The following is a 17944-nucleotide window of genomic DNA, read 5'->3' as shown; positions in this document are numbered from 1 at the left end:
CTGAAAGAGACGTCGTCTGGATGGGAGCATATGTTGCTCTAGAACCTGGATATACCTTTCAGCATTGATGGTGTCTTTCCAGATGTGTAAGCTGCCCATGCCACACACACTAATGCAACCCCATATCATCAGAGATGCAGGCTTCTGAACTGAGCGCTGATAACAACTTGGGTCGTCCTTCTCCTCTTTAGTCCGAATGACACGGCGTCCCTGATTTCCATAAAGAACTTCAAATTTTGATTCGTCTGACCACAGAACAGTTTTCCACTTTGCTATAGTCCATTTTAAATGAGCCTTGGCCCAGAGAAGACGTCTGCGCTTCTGGATCATATTTAGATACTGCTTCTTCTTTGAACTATAGAGTTTTAGCTGGCAACGGCGGATGGCATGGTGAATTGTGTTCACAGATAATGTTCTCTGGAAATATTCCTGAGCCCATTTTGTGATTTCCAATACAGAAGCATGCCTGTATGTGATGCAGTGCCATCTAAGGGCCCGAAGATCACAGGCACCCAGTATGGTTTTCCGGCCTTGACCCTTACACACAGAGATTCTTCCAGATTCTCTGAATCTTTTGATGATATTATTCACTGTCGACGATGATATGTTCAAACTCTTTGCAATTTTACACTGTCGAACTCCTTTCTGATATTGCTCCGCTATTTGTTGGCGCAGAATTAGGGGGATTGGTGATCCTCTTCCCATCTTTACTTCTGAGAGCCGCTGCCACTCCAAGATGCTCTTTTTATACCCAGTCATGTTAATGACCTATTGCCAATTGACCTGATGAGTTGCAATTTGGTCCTCCAGCTGTTCCTTTTTTGTACCTTTAACTTTTCCAGCCTCTTATTGCCCCTGTCCCAACTTTTTTGAGATGTGTTGCTGTCATGAAATTTCAAATGAGCCAATACTTGGCATGAAATCTCAAAATGTCTCACTTTCAACATTTGATATGTTGTCTATGTTCTATTGTGAATACAATATCAGTTTTTGAGATTTGTAAATTATTGCATTCCGTTTTTATTTACAATTTGTACTTTGTCCCAACTTTTTTGGAATCGGGGTTGTAGGACCATAGATTTCTTTCAAGCTGTTGTAGAAGTTCTTCATGTTGTTTCTGTCAGCAAAGCCCTGGATCTCATCAGCTTTCTTATTTAGCCAGGAGTCCTGCATCTGGTGCAGCTTCGCCTGTAGGGTGCTCCGCACATTTCGTAGTATGTCATGCTTTGATGTTGATGTCGGATCGTCGAGATGGGCTTTATACGCACGGCGCTTTTCCTCTAGTAGCTGCTCAATCTCCATGCAGTTCTCATCAAACCAGTCTTTGTGCTTTCTGGTAGCTGGTCCAAGGCATTCCAGGGCCGTGTTGTAAACCATCTCGCGGAGTGCAGTCCACGCTATATCAATATCATGGCCATCCAGTACGGTGGAGTCTAAGCGTTGTTCAAGGGTGTTGGTAAAGGACTGCTTGATATTTCTGACCTTTAACTTGCTGGTATTCAGTTGTTTAGGTGCTTTTGCACCCTGGGGCCGTCTTTTGGGCTGGACACGGATATTTAGTTTGGAAACAACCAGGCAGTGATCTGTCCAGCACTCAGCGCCACACATGGTCTTTGTAACCCGAACATCTTGTCTGTCCCTCTTTCGCACGATGGAATAGTCAATTAGATGCCAGTGCTTTGAGCAGGGATGCATCCAAGATGTTTTGTTACGCATAGGGAGACTGAAGATGGTATTAGTAATCAAAAGGCCGTGCTGCGCACAGGTCTGCAGAAGGAGGAAACCGTTGCTGTTACGTTTTCCTACTCCATGCTTCCCAATCACTCCTTCCCAGGAGGTGCTGTCACAGTCAACTCTCGCATTGAAATCGCCTAGGATAATAAGTTTATCTGCTTCTGGGATCGAGTTGATGACAGTGTTTAGATCTTCATAGAACTTGTCTTTAGCCTCATCTGGGTTAGTCATAGTGGGGGCATAGACACTGATAATGGTAGCAAACTTTTGGCCATGGGAAAGAGGGAGTCGCAACGTCATTAGGCGATCACTTACACCCTTCGGGCAACCAGCTAGCTTTCCAACAAGTGATGACTTAACAGCGAACCCAACCCCGGCTTCTCTTCTCTCTTCAGGGCCGTGTCCACACCAGAAGAAGGTGTATCCTGCACCTCTCTCGCACAGATCACCCTCTCCTGCCAGACTGGTTTCACTAAGAGCAGCGATGTTAATGCCGTATCTGCCAAGTTCTTTAGCGATGAGTGTTGTGCGTCTCTGGGGTCTTTCGGAGGAATCTCTATCAAGAAGCATGCGGACATTCCAAGCTGCAAGGGTTACTGGTATTGTTCTAGTTTTCAGTTTACTTCCTTTGTTTCGACCGCATGAGTAGGGCCTCCTCCAGTCGCGGTAAACTGGCTAGGGTAGGAGGAGTAGGCAATGTTTGGGACACCTTTTCTAGTCCCTTCCTCATGCCGTGGAGGTGAGCAGTGCATTTCCTAAATAGGGCTGCTCAGTCGCTCAGACTGCTGCCGAAATCCACTGCTACTCCGGTCAGTCAATAGCGACCCAATGGCCTGAGCCGCCTATGTGCAGGGTTGCGGCTACGACTACCAGTGTACCCACACCTGTCGCTTCGTCGCACGCCTGTCGCCATAGGACTTTTGATTGAAGGAAAATGATACACGCTGAATGACATGTTAGTCACCAAATACCAAATGTACAGGGTTTAGTATTTGACCATTTCCATCAGGAAGTCAGTGGACATGCAGCAGAACTCGAGGAGCCTGGGTGAACTGCTTCTTGGAATAATTGCAAGGACTTAGAATAAATACATTGTTATTTTCAGTGTTTGCTTCAAAGCCACACCCCAAAAAAACATGCTTATACTAGGCCTGAAACGGGAACAACAGTGTAAGAGTGTCTGAATTGACAGTCAGCCTACTGACCAGCAACTACAGGTACCTTCTTGTTCTGATTAGTTGAATTTTGGTTTCAGTTCCTCTGAGCAGATATTTTTATTTCCAAATGATAGTTGGTAAAATGGGAGAAGAACTTATATTATACATGTATACTGGATGTAAGAATTATATGATAAAGAGTGTTCTTAAAAATACAGATCACACCTTTAAATATTGTTTTGCATTAATTTGATTATTACTTTTTTGGGGTCATGCCAATGCCAAGTAAAAAAAAAAAAATTAACCCAGTAAAACTTTGGGTTTTGCAGACTTATATTATGTCTGTATTGCACATACAGTAATGTACATTGTGCAATCCTAATCCAAACCAAGTCTCTGTCAGCTGTAGCTTTTTCTGTGATGGAAAACCTTTGCCTACAGCTTTCCAGTCAGCTATTAAACCATTCCATTCCCACCTACTGGGGTATTTCATATTCCATCAAGCCACCATGGTGTGCTAATACCAGTGGAATTAGTAATGAGTTCTTCCAGCGTGCCTGCTGGCCAAATTCAAAGCATGTTTCTTTGGGAAAAGGGAGACCTACAACTGAGCTTAAATATGCATATGCTTAAACGCATCCTGTATCTCTCTCTGTGTCTCTTTCTTAAGGTCATTTTGGGATCATTGAGAGGAATTCCTATGTTTTAGTGGTGAAATCATGAGAGTAAAGCTGTATGTTAATGGGTGTGTCTGTGGGGTTAGACAGCTGGATGATTTTTGTGTGACTCTGCAGACAGTGTGAACGTGACTGTAGAGGTGAGTAAAAAAAAACGCCTACTGAAATCTCTCTCTCTCTCTCTCTTTCTCTTAAGGAGTGCACTATTAGATAGAGCATGAATTATTCAGGTTGTTGCACCACAGACCTCCCTCCTTTCCCAACTGTGCACACCATTGCTCTTTTCTCTCTCCCATCTTGACATTTTTGCCTCCATATTCTCCCTTTTCATCTTTTTGTGTTGCTTCAGCAGACATAAGTAAAATAGACGGGGGGGGGAACAGAAAGGTGGTGTCTTCTATTTAACATGCGCAGAGTATTTCTGCAGGGGATTCTGGGTGTGTCGAATCTTCTCTCTCTCTTCATCTTTCTCATTCTCTCAAGCTGCACATACGGTACATCGAGGGGGTGTAGCACACAGCAGCAAGGCTCTCCTACTCCTAGGAATCCCCTCCCTCTCTATTGCACAAGCACTGTCTGGATCCTCTCTACACTTCTGATCCAACAAAATCTCACCATCTCTCTTGGTCTATCTCGTTCTGTTCTATTTTTATCCTCCTCTTCATCCTCTCCTTTCTTCTCTCCTCTCCTCAAATCACACTTAATCTCTTTTTTCCTTTTGTGCCATAAAGCTCTTGTTATCCTCATCTCTTAAATTCTTTGCTCTGTTCCCTCTGACTGACTCATCTCCAGAGATATTTGTCGTGACCGTCTTCTCCTTTTTGAGTGATGGTGAGGCAGGGAAAAGAGTAAAGAGAGTAACTTACATTTTGCAGTGAGATCAGAGCGGATTCGGAGATGAAAGTGAAGAGAGATTTGTAGCACCAAGCTGCTAGAGCTGAAAGCAGTCACTACCTGGCAGCGAAAGCCCCAAGTAAGCCTGGAAGTCCAGTAAATAAAGGCTTACGACAACAGTCTGATGGGAAAGAAGTGGCTACACTTACAGGAAGATGATGGGCATGGTGAAACCATCAAATGTCAATGGTCACAATTCAAAAGCTCATTAAAATATGATGGCAGCACAACGCTCATCATTTTCCAGTAAGCATGACCACTGCTCTATTATCAGACATGTTCTAGGAAACTCAGCTATATGATTTGTTGTTTTAACTTACAGTTAGTGTCCGGCTGCCTTAAAATTTTGAGTTCATTGAAATTCATATAGTAAGGTAAATTGTTCACCTCATTGTGTTAACTTACTATATTAATTTCAATGAGCTCAAAATTTTAAGGCAGCCCGGACACTAAATTTTTTAAGTTAAAAGAACAAATCATTTTTTACAGTGTAAAAACACATGGGTGTACAGATAATCCCAACACTTCTGTTCCTTGGTCCTGACACAGCAAGCCAATTATCTCATCTCACCTCATTATCTGTAGCCGCTTTATCCTGTTCTACAGGGTTGCAGGCAAGCTGGAGCCTATCCCAGCTGACTACGGGCGAAAGGCGGGGTACACCCTGGACAAGTCACCAGGTCATCACAGGGCTGACACATAGACACAGACAACCATTCACACTCACATTCACACCTACGGTCAATTTAGAGTCACCAGTTAACCTAACCTGCATGTCTTTGGACTGTGGGGGAAACCGGAGCACCTGGAGGAAACCCACGCGGACACGGGGAGAACATGCAAACTCCACACAGAAAGGCCCTCGCCGGCCACGGGGCTCGAACCTGGACCTTCTTGCTGTGAGGCGACAGCGCTAACCACTACACCACCGTGCCGCCCCAAGCCAATTATAAGTTTTCAAATATACTCTTGGAACATATAGAACATCAAGGGTTCTTCTGGTGTCCCTTTGTTTCCCTATCAGAAAGTAGATGTGAGAGTGTAGCTGTGGTTCTCTGTTGAATGTAGTTTTTGCAGTGAGTCCTCCCAAAAAATGGCCCTTGTTAGTATCTGTCAGTGCCAACTGAATTGCTATCGGAGGCAGCAGAAGAAGGAATTCTCTGCCTGTTCATCCTTGCAAAATACTGTAGGAGAAGAGTAAGTGAGCAAAGAAAGGAAACCACACTGTCAAAAGGGGACACGTCTTTCAAATTCTTTTCAAAATCTCTCAACTTCTGCTGCTCATTATTTAAATTCCAAGCAGACCGTATAAACACATTTACTGTGGTGTGACTACATTCCAAACCACATACTACTACACTAGTTACTATTTCAGCTGTACCTTCTTGGGAAAAAAGGTTCTTCAAGAGTTCCTTGTATAGTTAAGGGTTTTAAATCCTACACTGTTTTTGTTCCACTTGGAATCAACATAAACATATTCTACATGGAACCTTTAAGGGTTTCTTGAGAGGGACAAGGCAAAAAACCCTTGTGGATACTAGATTTAAGCCACTGTAGATAATAATGTTGGTAGGTGGCATGCCTTTTGAAATACTGTACTGTGGTGGGTTTCCCAAAAGCCTCTTAACGCTAAGAGCGTCTTAACTTGGAGAGAGTGTGTTCATTGTGCTGCTCGCTCTACCATTTAACGATGATCTTTGTGCTATGATGCTTTTGGGTAACTTAACACTGTTTAGTACAATATTGGGTACTGTTTAGCAGTTAGGTAGCTAGCCGGCCTGCTAATATAACAGCCTTAAAAATCTCATCTCATCTCATTATCTCTAGCCACTTTATCCTGTTCTACAGGGTCGCAGGCAAGCTGGAGCCTATCCCAGCTGACTACGGGCGAAAGGCGGGGTACACCCTGGACAAGTCACCAGGTCATCGCAGGGCTGACACATAGTCAACCATTCACACTCACATTCACACCTACGGTCAATTTAGAGTCACCAGTTAACCCAACCTGCATGTCTTTGGACTGTGGGGGAAACCGGAGCACCCGGAGGAAACCCACGCGGACATGAGGAGAACATGCAAACTCCGCACAGAAAGGCCCTCGCCGGCCACGGGGCTCGAACCCGGACCTTCTTGCTGTGAGGCGACAGCGCTAACCACTACACCACCGTGCCGCCCAGCCTTAAAAATGAAAGTTTAAAACAACTTTCTTTCATTCTTTAAGAAATTCCACACCTTACTTTTTGTGAAGGCTGAAACTACAGCATGCTACACCAATAAATACTGCATGTGTACTTAAGCACTCATGATTAATTATACTTATAGTAATTATATACTATATTATATAATTTTTACATTGTATTTATCCATAGTGGATGGAAAAGAGGGATAGTGACCTGTATGATAAATTTTATCCCCCAAATCAAGCCCTACCCGTCATGCTATCAACTACTTGCAACTTTATGCAACTTTTTCCAGTCCCGGATCAGTCCATCTTGATTAGTGCTAAGTCTTTGATGGGCTTAGTAGGGTAGGTACATTACAGGCATTTAGCAGATGCTCTTATCTAGAGCAACATACAACATACCCAGAGCAGGTAGTGACCATACTGTCAGCTTAAGCAGGCTGGTACCAGAAACCCAGCTCTCATCTTACTGCAAATGTGAGTCACTCTCTTTACTCTCTTCCCTGCATCATTGTAATATCAAGCCTCTTGGCAAATGCAATAGACATGGATAGATTACTGATAAGAAATGAAGACAAAATAAGCAGACCAGAAAAAAAGAAAAAAGAAAAGGTTAAGGCACGCACAAGGTTTCAATAGATGATGTCTTCATAATGCTTTGCAGTGCAGAGGCTTGTGTGTGGATAAATACATGTGTGAGTAAATGTTGTGCAGGCAGGTGTTTCCCAGTTTCACAATGCCATGTTTGGGATTATGTGAGAACACCGTCTCAGTGGAGCGAGCCAGTCGCCATGGCAACCCCCATTCCACTGTCTGAATATGCTATCTTTTGGCTTGTGTGTGTGAAAATGTGTGAGGGTGTGTTTAGTGAAAGCCAATCCCAGTCCCCCCTGCCAGCTCACATGGACCCAAAACTCTGGCATTAACAAGGTTACACAGTGGGTTTATGAAACTATTTGATTCTCACTGAAGCAGAGCACATAAAACACACTTGGCAAATACAGACACTGCTGCTTTGCATATAAGGCTGTTGGCTAAAGTGGATCTGCAGTTCACACACACCTTCACATGTACAACCAGACACAGACCTGTATAAAATCCACTCCCTAACCCCTGCCTTCTCAGTGTCTCGGAAGTGAGTAACAACCCCATTGTGGGTTACAGGATGATATCAAAATCTTCGTCATATCTTTAATTGATGTTAGGTATATCCAGTGCCACATTGTTCCCAGGAGTATATTGGTAACTGAAGCTCCAGTGCTCATTATATTCATCTTGCAATATAAGAGTGCAAGTCAAATATATTATACAGATTGATTATGGCAGAGGCGGCACGGTGGTGTAGTGGTTAGCGCTGTCGCCTCACAGCAAGAAGGTCCTGGGTTCGAGCCCCGGGGCCGGCGAGGGCCTTTCTGTGCGGAGTTTGCATGTTCTCCCCGTGTCCGCGTGGGTTTCCTCCGGGTGCTCCGGTTTCCCCCACAGTCCAAAGACATGCAGGTTAGGTTAACTGGTGACTCTAAATTGACCGTAGGTGTGAGTGTGAATGGTTGTCTGTGTCTATGTGTCAGCCCTGTGATGACCTGGCGACTTGTCCAGGGTGTACCCCGCCTTTCGCCCGTAGTCAGCTGGGATAGGCTCCAGCTTGCCTGCGACCCTGTAGAAGGATAAAGCGGCTAGAGATAATGAGATGAGATGAGATTATGGCAGATCAGCAAAGACCACACCCATGTGAGGAACCTCCAGATCTTTATGAGCAGACAGCTGCTACAAGTGTGATATTAATATAGTTATAAGAGTAGAAGCCTGAGGGAGGGGAAGAAATGAACCATGCCATGAATATACAAGCAATCTGGAGATGAACATATGAAGATTCTCATATTGACAGAAGATCATTCTGGATTTGTCTTCCTTAAAGTTACCTATAACTTGTTTTCAAGATGATGATTTTTTTTCTTTATTACTATCTGTGTGGAGTTATGCATGTTATCCCGGTATCAATGTGGGTTTCCGCTGCGTTCTCTGGTTTCCTCCCACCCATAAAAACATGTATGTAGGTGGATTGGCTATGCTGAATTAACCTTAGGTGTGAATGTGTGTATGGTGCCTTGTGATTGACTGGCATCCCATACCCACCTCATGCCTAGTGTTCCTGGGATAGGTTCTAGATCCACCTTTACCCTGATAGGATAGAATAAGATTGTTACTGAAATCCAGCTTGCATGGATATGCAGTCTTACATGTGCCTTCCCCTGGTTACTAGAATCCTATATTTGTGGAATAGAACCTGATAATTTAGATTATGATGCAAAAACATTTTACTTATCACATGTTCAAGGCGAAGTAGCAGGTCATGATGGACACAAGTTTGAAAACAAACATACAGTACTGTGCAAAAGTCTTAGGCACCCTATTTTTTTTCATACCAACTTTGTTATAGATTTCTATTTTATGACTTCTACATTATCGAGTCGGTACAAAAAACATTTTAGAGTTCCCAACGTTCGTTTTCCAGCACAAAATTAAATGTTACAGGAAAAAATGTTTGTATTTGAGCAACATATTCCATAAGAGAGCACTTTTCAGATTAAAAAAGAAAACATAATGAAGGCTACTGGGTTTTGCTGCAAAATGAAGAAGCGAGTGTGACAAAGTGTCCAGAAGAGCTGTGGCTGGTTCTGTAAGATGCTCAGTAAAACCTACAGCTCATTTCCTTATCAAACTGCACTCATTGTACCTCAGACTACTTTTTTTTAAGGCAAAGGGTCGTCTCAGACCAAATATCGACTTTGTTTCATTTATTATGGCTTAGTGCTGTTTATGGTATTTTTTAAATGCTGAAACGTTTCATTTAATTATTTTGAAGCCATTTTTGGTCGACAGCGTTTCTTTACATGTGCTGAATACTTTTGCACAGTACTGTAGGTCAGTGTTAATTAAAGAAACCAAGGCAGATAAACAGAGTGGCAAAGGAGTAATCTGAAATGTTAACCAAGCAGAGAATCAGGTGAAAATTGGGCACAACTAGGCAGAGACAATAATCCCATGAAAGGAAGGTTTAATAGACTAATGGACTAAATGCAGGAGAGACTTCACAAAGATCCACCAAATGTCCATGTTATTTAAAGTGTGCTGACTGTAAATGGAGAGGTGGTGGGAGACAAATGTGAACAAGTCATGTGATGCAGCTTGTAGTTTATTGGGTGAGGATCATAGAAATTATAGTTCAGGGTTTCAGCAGATACTGAAGGCTTCAGCCAAAGAGCCCCCAGTACCCCAAAGGCTCAGTTGGTGAGATAACTTGGGGGTTGAGGGGGTGGAAAGGGGCACTAGCTTTAGGAAAAGGTGCTGGATGATCAGGGTGGCATGCATGAAAATGCCTGATCAAGATTGGGTGTCTTTTGCTGGCATCCAACACCATTACTCAGGTCTATATCTCTGCAAACTATGTGACAGGTCTTGTACAGGTAGGTCATTAGCAGGCTATGGATCATGGGTATTGTAGTTTAGGGTATTAGTGGCATAGACCTGTTCACTCAAATTAACTCCTCTGACAAGATGTAATTCTAATTTATTTTTGAAAGTTTAGAGTGCAGAAATAGTGCAGTAAAACTCCAGTAAAGTAGTGCACTGCAGTAGTGTATTCTCCCTCTCAGCCCTCATAGGTTCATGAACATCTGTATCACTCTTAATCCAGGGGTTGCAGAGGGGTGGCTGCTCTGAAAGTAAGAGCCACGTATAGAAAGAAAAGGGCAAGAGATGCTTATAAAACTTTAATAATTGTGAGATTACTGAGGAACCAGCAAAATGTAACAATTTTTGTTTTTTTGTGAATGATACATGTGTCATCCCTTTGCACTGTAACATATTAGCTGCCCATCAGAAATTATAAACTTTCTCTGGCCAGCAGTTTGAACTCAAATTGTCACTGCAAATGATCGGAATGTGCGCAGTCATGCTAACCGACACTGACTGGGCCATTTATGGTCCAAAACGATTTCATTCTCTGCCTAGTGGATGAATAGAACAGGCTGAGCTGTGTTCATTTGAGAAGAAGGCTATTGGTGGAAAAAAAAAAAGCAAGCAATAGATTTAAGTCTCTCACAGATCAGAATTGTTTTTTGTGTTAGTGAGGCTGTGGAGAAAAAGCACACTGTTTGTTTTTCTGGGAGCAGGGAGGACCCGTATACACACTGGGCCTCTGTCTGAGAAGAGATGATGCCAAAGGCCGCAGTTCTCATGAGGACCAGCAGGGGACCAGAGAGAGCAGTCTGGGCAGGGTGCGGCTCCTTTTTCAGGTCAGTGAGTTCCTTGTGATATGCAGAGCAAAGCCCCATACCTGAGCCACACAGGGAGATGAGCGCCTCACTCAATACACTCATTTACATCCATTCTGCATAGGACTGCACAACACACACACACACACACACACACACACACACACACACACACACACACTATTATATATCTAATCACATCTTGCCAACTGAGGAACATATAAGAAAATAAGCCTCTGTCACTACACACCCCATTTTTGCTTTACACACAAAGACAATCTGCTTCACGTTTATGAAAATACACCCACTCTCATAATGTGGACACATTTAGAAGTATTTCTGCAAGAGAGTGTGTAAAACTGCTTGGGAATACAGTGCAGACAGGACGTGTCCCGGTTTTGGCGGGAGAAAAGATAGGCGTGGTGCAGGAATGAACCCGGCACCCTCTGGCTTGATTAAAACTGTCTGGCAGGCCAGATGTGTCAAAGCAACGCTGTGTGCACTGCGGCAGCAAGAGCCCCTCATTCTCTACAGGCATGAATCTCCTGTGTGTGTGTGTGTGTGTGTGAGAGAGAGAGAGAGAGAGAGAGAGGAGGTGAGTAGGCAGGAGAAGTAGGATCGTGTTACATTAATAAAGCTTTGCTGTGCTGGGCTCTACTGCAGCACGAGTCTGGGTGAAACGGGGTTGTGCTGGCAGCCGTTCTGCACCAAGGACCGCCCAGCCGCTGTGTTGCTGCAGCATTTAATGCCTACACACACAGTCACGTTCAAATGCACACACACATTCTTCACTGCATGCAGGCACAATAATATCTACCATACATTGCCTTACTCATATATCTACTGCAACGCTGCTTGTATATTGTAAGGCACTATAGCGCACGCCCTTACTGTAGCATGTTCGCTGCCACTGACCACTATCACACACAGTCTCAGCCAACCCCCCCCCCCCCCCCCACCCACACACACACACACACATTCTTGTACTTCTATCTTTGTGGGGACTCATTGACATAATACATTCCCTAGCCCCTTAACCTAACCTTAACCATCAAAACTAAATCCCTAACCCCAACCTGTACCTGAACCCTAACCTAAACCTAATTCTAACCTGAACCCTAAAACTAAGTATTAACCCTCAAACAGCCCTTTGAAGAAGTGAGGACCAGCCAGAATGTCCTCACTTCCCAAAAACGTCCTAACTCTGTTGGTAAAAAAAAAGTATTCCATTTCACAAATACAAGTGTACACACACACACACACACACACACACACACACAGAGTTCTATGTGGCACTGAATATTTATTGCTTTTCAACAGGACACTGCAGAGACCGTGCACAGGCCACTGCAGTGCGCTATTTTAAAATGTTTTACTAAATAACTAAAGACATGACTATAGTTATAACTAGAGTGCACTTAAAGAAACTTTATCCACATGATAGTACACCACCCAGATAGCTAAACATATGCTAGATTTATCATCGTACTTGGGCTGGGTCCATTTAACCGATTTGGCCTGGCATCCAGATGCACGACAAGCCATAACTGGCACGAATATGCATTCTGCATTCCAAGTAATACTGAACCCTCCCACATTTTATGATGTTTGCCTTGATATTGGCAAGTTGGCTTTAAGTAACTCGCATTCCATTTTTGCATTTTCATTACAGGAGGCAGGTGAGGAAACGGTCTTGGCTGCTTTGAAGAGGAAGAGCTACTGTGTAAGGAGTAACACATGACAGGCTGTGCTGTTGTAGGAAACTAATCCATGACACAGTAATGCCATGTGGCCTGATTCAAAATGGAGTTACTGTACTGTTCCCACATTGAAGCGGATTATTTTCCTACAACAGCACATCCTGAAAGATATGTCAACAAGTCCATTTTTTATTTATTAATAATTACATCAAAACATGATTAAAGTTGTATTTAATGTAATGGAAGATCTGTGAACTAAGTTAGTTTCTAATATTACCGATACTATAGGAGCTATACTGTGAGCTGGCCTTGTGGTTAGTGCGTCCACCTCTTGATCAGGAGACCGCAAGTTCTACTCGCGGTTGGGTCATTCCAAAGACCATCATAAAAATGGTACCTACTGCCATCTGGCAAGGCATGTTGCAATACAGATGTGAATGGGGAGTCAAACACTCATGGTTAGCAGAGGACGAGCCCCCCTCTGTAACCCTAGCTGTATAGGCGAGAGGCCGAGGGCTATCGAAACGGAGACTGGTGCCGCCCAATGCGGCTTAAGGGCCTGGTTAGTACTGGGTTGGGAAACTGCCTGGTGCTGGAAGGACTTTGACTTTTGATAGGAGCTATAAACAGTTGTTCCCTTACCAGCATCTGTTCTTCTTTTCTCTCTCTTGAAGTTAATCAGACAGAAAACCCCGCAGGCTTGCCTTGTCACTGAGAAACACCAAACTCCTCTGTCCTGAAAATTCTCCTATTGTGGAAGACTTACTATCCATTACAAAGCACTGACAACCAAGGGAGCCTTCCATAGACATTACATTAAAGTGTCCTCAGAAAAACCTTCATCCTATCAATGCTCATACATTTTCCTTTCTTAAATAATAGCACAGTTATTCAATCTATATTTTATTAGCCTTAGATTAAGTGGAGTGTCCACCATGCATACAATAACATATTAGAACAAGTGAGTTAATATGAAACCCATCATCTATGTTACAGAGAGAACTTCATCAGAAAAGTCACCACACCTTCTGATTCAAAAATTCAACAGTGCTGTGGTATGAAGACATTTTAAACTCTTCTTTGCTGCCTATCATCCATCCATCCATCCATTATATGTAGCTGCTTATCCTGTTCTGCAGGGTTGCAGGCAAGCTGGAGCCTATCCCAGCTGACTATGGGCGAGAGGCAGGGTACACCCTGGACAAGTCGCCAGGTCATCGCAGGGCTGACACATAGAGACAAACAACCATTCACACTCACATTCACACCTACGGTCAATTTAGAGCCACCAGTTAGCCTAACCTGCATGTCTTTGGACTGTGGAGGAAACCGGAGCACCCAGAGGAAACCCACACAGACATGAGGAGAACATGCAAACTCCACACAGAAAGGCCCTTGCCGGCTGCTGGGTTTGAACCCAGGATCTTCTTGCTGTGAGGCGACAATGCTGCTGCCTATCATATGAATTATAAAACATATTAATCTGATAAGCCAAATTAAAAAACGTGATCTTCAGATGGAGCGATTTAATCTTCAAAGAAGGAAAATGAGGCTAGAAAAGAAATGATTGCGAACACCAGATTAAGTGTGGCTAACGGTGAATGTCCTTAGATAACTGTTAATTGATTTTCTGGTTCATCATTTAAGTCACTGAAATATATGCTGCAGGAAAGAAGGAAATTTTGAAACAAGACAGAAATTAAGGGTCTTAATACAACTATTATTTTGAACATAAGCTAGACACTTCATTTGAGAAATGTCTGTCTCATAGATCGCACCTATGAGAACCCTGCCATCTCTGTGGTCAGGAAGCTGTAGGAGTTTTCTTCCTATTGACATGGTAAGAGCGTCTCTCTCGTCTGCCAGCGTTGTGAATGACTACACAAACCACAATAATATCACTCTTTTGGGTGACCCCGATCCCACACGGGCACTGGACGCTGGCCATGAGGATGTCTATAAGCATCTCATGTTTAGCTCTAGTTCTGCAGTAGGGAAGGTTTATTTTATAATCGGATAAACTAGATTTTGAAAATTTGTACAGTGTGGACGACTTGAGGCAAATAAACGATCATAGATTGAACTTGACTGTTTGCCTTCAGTGTTAGTAATGACATGGATGAGCTCACAAATTACCATAATTGTCACCTAGCCGATTTAATTAAAGTGAAGAAAAGCAGCCTCCTGAATTGCGATATAGTATATTCTAAAATGAGGCTTGGAATTGGAAGTGAATATTATATCATGACTTACACATTTGTGCTGTGGAAAATTTCCCCTTCACATAATGTCCTGTCTTTACATGAAAATTCTGCATTATGATGATTATAAATGGTGTTAAATTACTCCATGAATGATACCTTTCATTCATGCCCCTCCTAGAACTGCCACCTTATTGTGGTGGAGGGGTTTGTGTGCTTGAATGATCTTAGGAGCTATGTTGTCGGGGGCATTACGCCCCTGTTAGGGTTTCCCAAGGCAGACAGGTCCTAGGTGACAGGCCAGACCAAGAGCAGTTCATCAAACCCCTTTATGGAAATGAAAAAATCAAGGACCGTGACGTCACCCGGTATGGCACAGCCAGGGCCCCACCCTGGAGCCAGGTCTGGGGTTGGGGCTTGTATGCGAGTGCCTGGTGGCCGGGCCTTTGCCCACGGGGCCCGGCCAGGCTCAGCCCAAAGTGGTGACATGGGCCCGACCTCCTGTGGGTTCACCACCCACAGAGGTAGCCATAGGGGGCCGGTGCAGTGTGGATTGGGCGTCAGTCGAAGGCAGGGGCCTCGACGACCTGATCCCCGAACACAGCGGCTAGCTATTGGGACATGGAATGTCACTTCACTGGGGGGGAAAGAGCCTGAGTTTGTGCAGGAGGTTGAGAGGTACTGGCTAGAGATAGTTGGGCTCACCTCCACGCACAGCTTGGGCTCCGGAACCTAGCTCCTCGAGAAGTGCTGGACTCTCCACTTCTCTGGAGTCACCAACAGTGAGCGGCGGCGGGCTGGTGTGGGCTTGCTTATAGCTCCCCAGCTCAGCTGCCATGTGTTGGAGTTTACCCCGGTGAACAAGAGGGTCGCCTCTCTGCTCCTTCGAGTCGGGGAGAGGGCTCTTGCTGTTGTTTGTGCCTACGGGCCGAATAGCAGTATTGAGTATCCGGCCTTCTTGGAGTCCCTGGGAGAGGTACTAAGAGGTGCTCAGACTGGGGACTCCACTGTTCTACTGGGGGACTTTAACGCTCACATGGGCAACGACAGTGACACCTGGAGGGGCGTGATTGGGAGGAATGGCCTCCCCGATCTGAACCCGAGTGGTGCTTTGTTATTGGACTTCTGTGCTAGTCACGGTTTGTCCATAACGAACACCATATTCGAGCATAGGGGTGTCCATAAGTGCACATGGCCCCAGGACACCTTAGGTTGGAAGTCGATGATCGGCTTTGTTGTCGTTTCATCTGATCTCTGGCCCTATGTCTTGGACACTCAGGTGAAAAGAGGGGCTGAGCTGTCAACTGATCACCACCTGGTGGTGTGTTGGATCCGCTGGCGGAGGAGGAAGCCGGACAGACCTGGCAGGCCCAAACGTATGGTGAGGGTCTACTGGGAACGTCTGGTCGAGCACTCTGCCGGGGAGGGTCTTTAACTCCCACCTCCGGGAGAGCTTCTCCCAGCTTCCGAGGGAGGCGGAGGACATTGAATCTGAGTGGACCATGTTCTCTGCCTCCATTGTCGACACAGCTGTTCGGAGCTGTGGCCGCAAGGTCTCCGGTGCCTGTCGTGGTGGCAATCCCTGAACCCGGTGGTGGACACCGGAAGTAAGGGATGCCGTCAAGCTGAAGAAGGAGTCCTATCAGGCCATGTTGGCTCTGGGACTCCTGAGGCAGCTGACGGGTATCAGCAGGCCAGGCATGCCACAGCTCGGGCAGTTGTGGAGGCAAAAACTCAGAACTGGGAGGAGTTTGTCGAGGCCATGGAGGAGGACTATCGGTCGGCCTCTAGGAAATTCTGGCAAACCGTCCAGCGCCTCAGGAGGGGCAAGCAGTACTCTGCCAACACTGTTTACAGTGCGGGTGGGGAGCTGTTGACCTCGACTGGGGATATTGTCATGTGGTGGAAGGAATACTTCGAGGATCTCCTCAATCCTACCATCATGTCTTCCATTGAGGAAGCGGAGGCTGATGACTCAGAGGTGGACTCGTCCATTACGCAGTCCCCCCAGGATTTCGCAGGCCTTTTTTGTGATTGTTGTGGGCTAAAATGTCTGATGTTGCAGGGGTTTTTCCAAAAAATTGTGATGAAAGTTGCGGTGTTTTTTAGGTTTTTGTTGTGATTACATTGCGGGAGGGAGTGAAAGTTGCGAGAAATTGTTGCGATTTTCTCTTTTTGTGATTAAAATTGAGTGTTATGTTAAATACGTATTAAGTTATTACTGAAAAACTATTGATTAAAAAAACAAAGACACTGAGAAATGGTCCTATAAACAACTTTACCAATATAAAAGATTACCAGGACTACAAAAATGCAGAAAAATAGGCTTTACTTATCCAAAAGCACATGTTGGTTCAAAAGTTAAAGTGCATAGAACCTCACAGCACAACATGAAGTTACCTTAAAATATAATATAAATGCCTCAGCTTTCATGTAAGAAAAAAACTATTAATACTAGTACTGTGTGCAGGCAGTCTCTCCTGAAGACTAAATTAAACAATAATTATAAACTAATAAAATAAATGGCTCAGGCTTCATGGAAGAAAAAAAAACAATTTGAACAGAATCTCACAGTATGATGCTGAAGCTGCCTAAACAATGGAAAATAAAATACCATTTTGGCAAAAACGTTGGCATCCATTAATTTCTTGTATTAAGTAAAAAAAAAAATAATGTAAAGTGCACACAGTGCTTCACTGTAAACATAACACACTTTCAGTAACAGAATTTAAGCCTACATAAACACTGACTCACACATGCAGTGTTGCCAGATACTGCTGACATTTTCCAGCCCAAAATATGTTCAAAACCCACCAAAATGCACTTTAAACTGCCCAATCTGGCAACACTGCGCACATGCTGCTTCTCTTGAATGTATACATGGAAGTAAGGCAGAAGGTAGTTTGTCGACGTCACCTCAAGATGACGCCGACGATTGGTCAAATTTGCGGGAAAGTTGCGGTGATTGGATATAATTGCAACACCGCCCTGAATTCACGGGGATTGGTTGAATTTGCATTGAAGTTGCAAATTGCAACATCGCGAAATCCTGGAGGGTCTGATTACACAAGCCAAACTCACTGAGGTGGTTTGCAAGCTCCTCGGTGTCAAGGCACCGGGGGTGG

At 44.3% G+C, this 17944-nt stretch overlaps 1 long non-coding RNA gene across 1 annotated transcript; it reads left to right on the top strand.

Moving 5' to 3' along the window:
• The first annotated feature begins 2892 nt into the window (after nucleotides 1-2892).
• Nucleotides 2893-12794, top strand: LOC132870081 (uncharacterized). Its single transcript, XR_009651053.1, has 3 exons — nucleotides 2893-2951; nucleotides 10817-10939; nucleotides 12591-12794. It is a non-coding gene; the product is annotated as an uncharacterized LOC132870081 (long non-coding RNA).
• The last annotated feature ends 5150 nt before the right edge of the window (nucleotides 12795-17944 follow it).

The sequence above is a fragment of the Neoarius graeffei genome, chromosome 21, assembly GCF_027579695.1.
Source record: "Neoarius graeffei isolate fNeoGra1 chromosome 21, fNeoGra1.pri, whole genome shotgun sequence".
NCBI lineage: Eukaryota > Metazoa > Chordata > Actinopteri > Siluriformes > Ariidae > Neoarius > Neoarius graeffei.
This window is presented reverse-complemented; position numbering and strand designations above follow the sequence as displayed.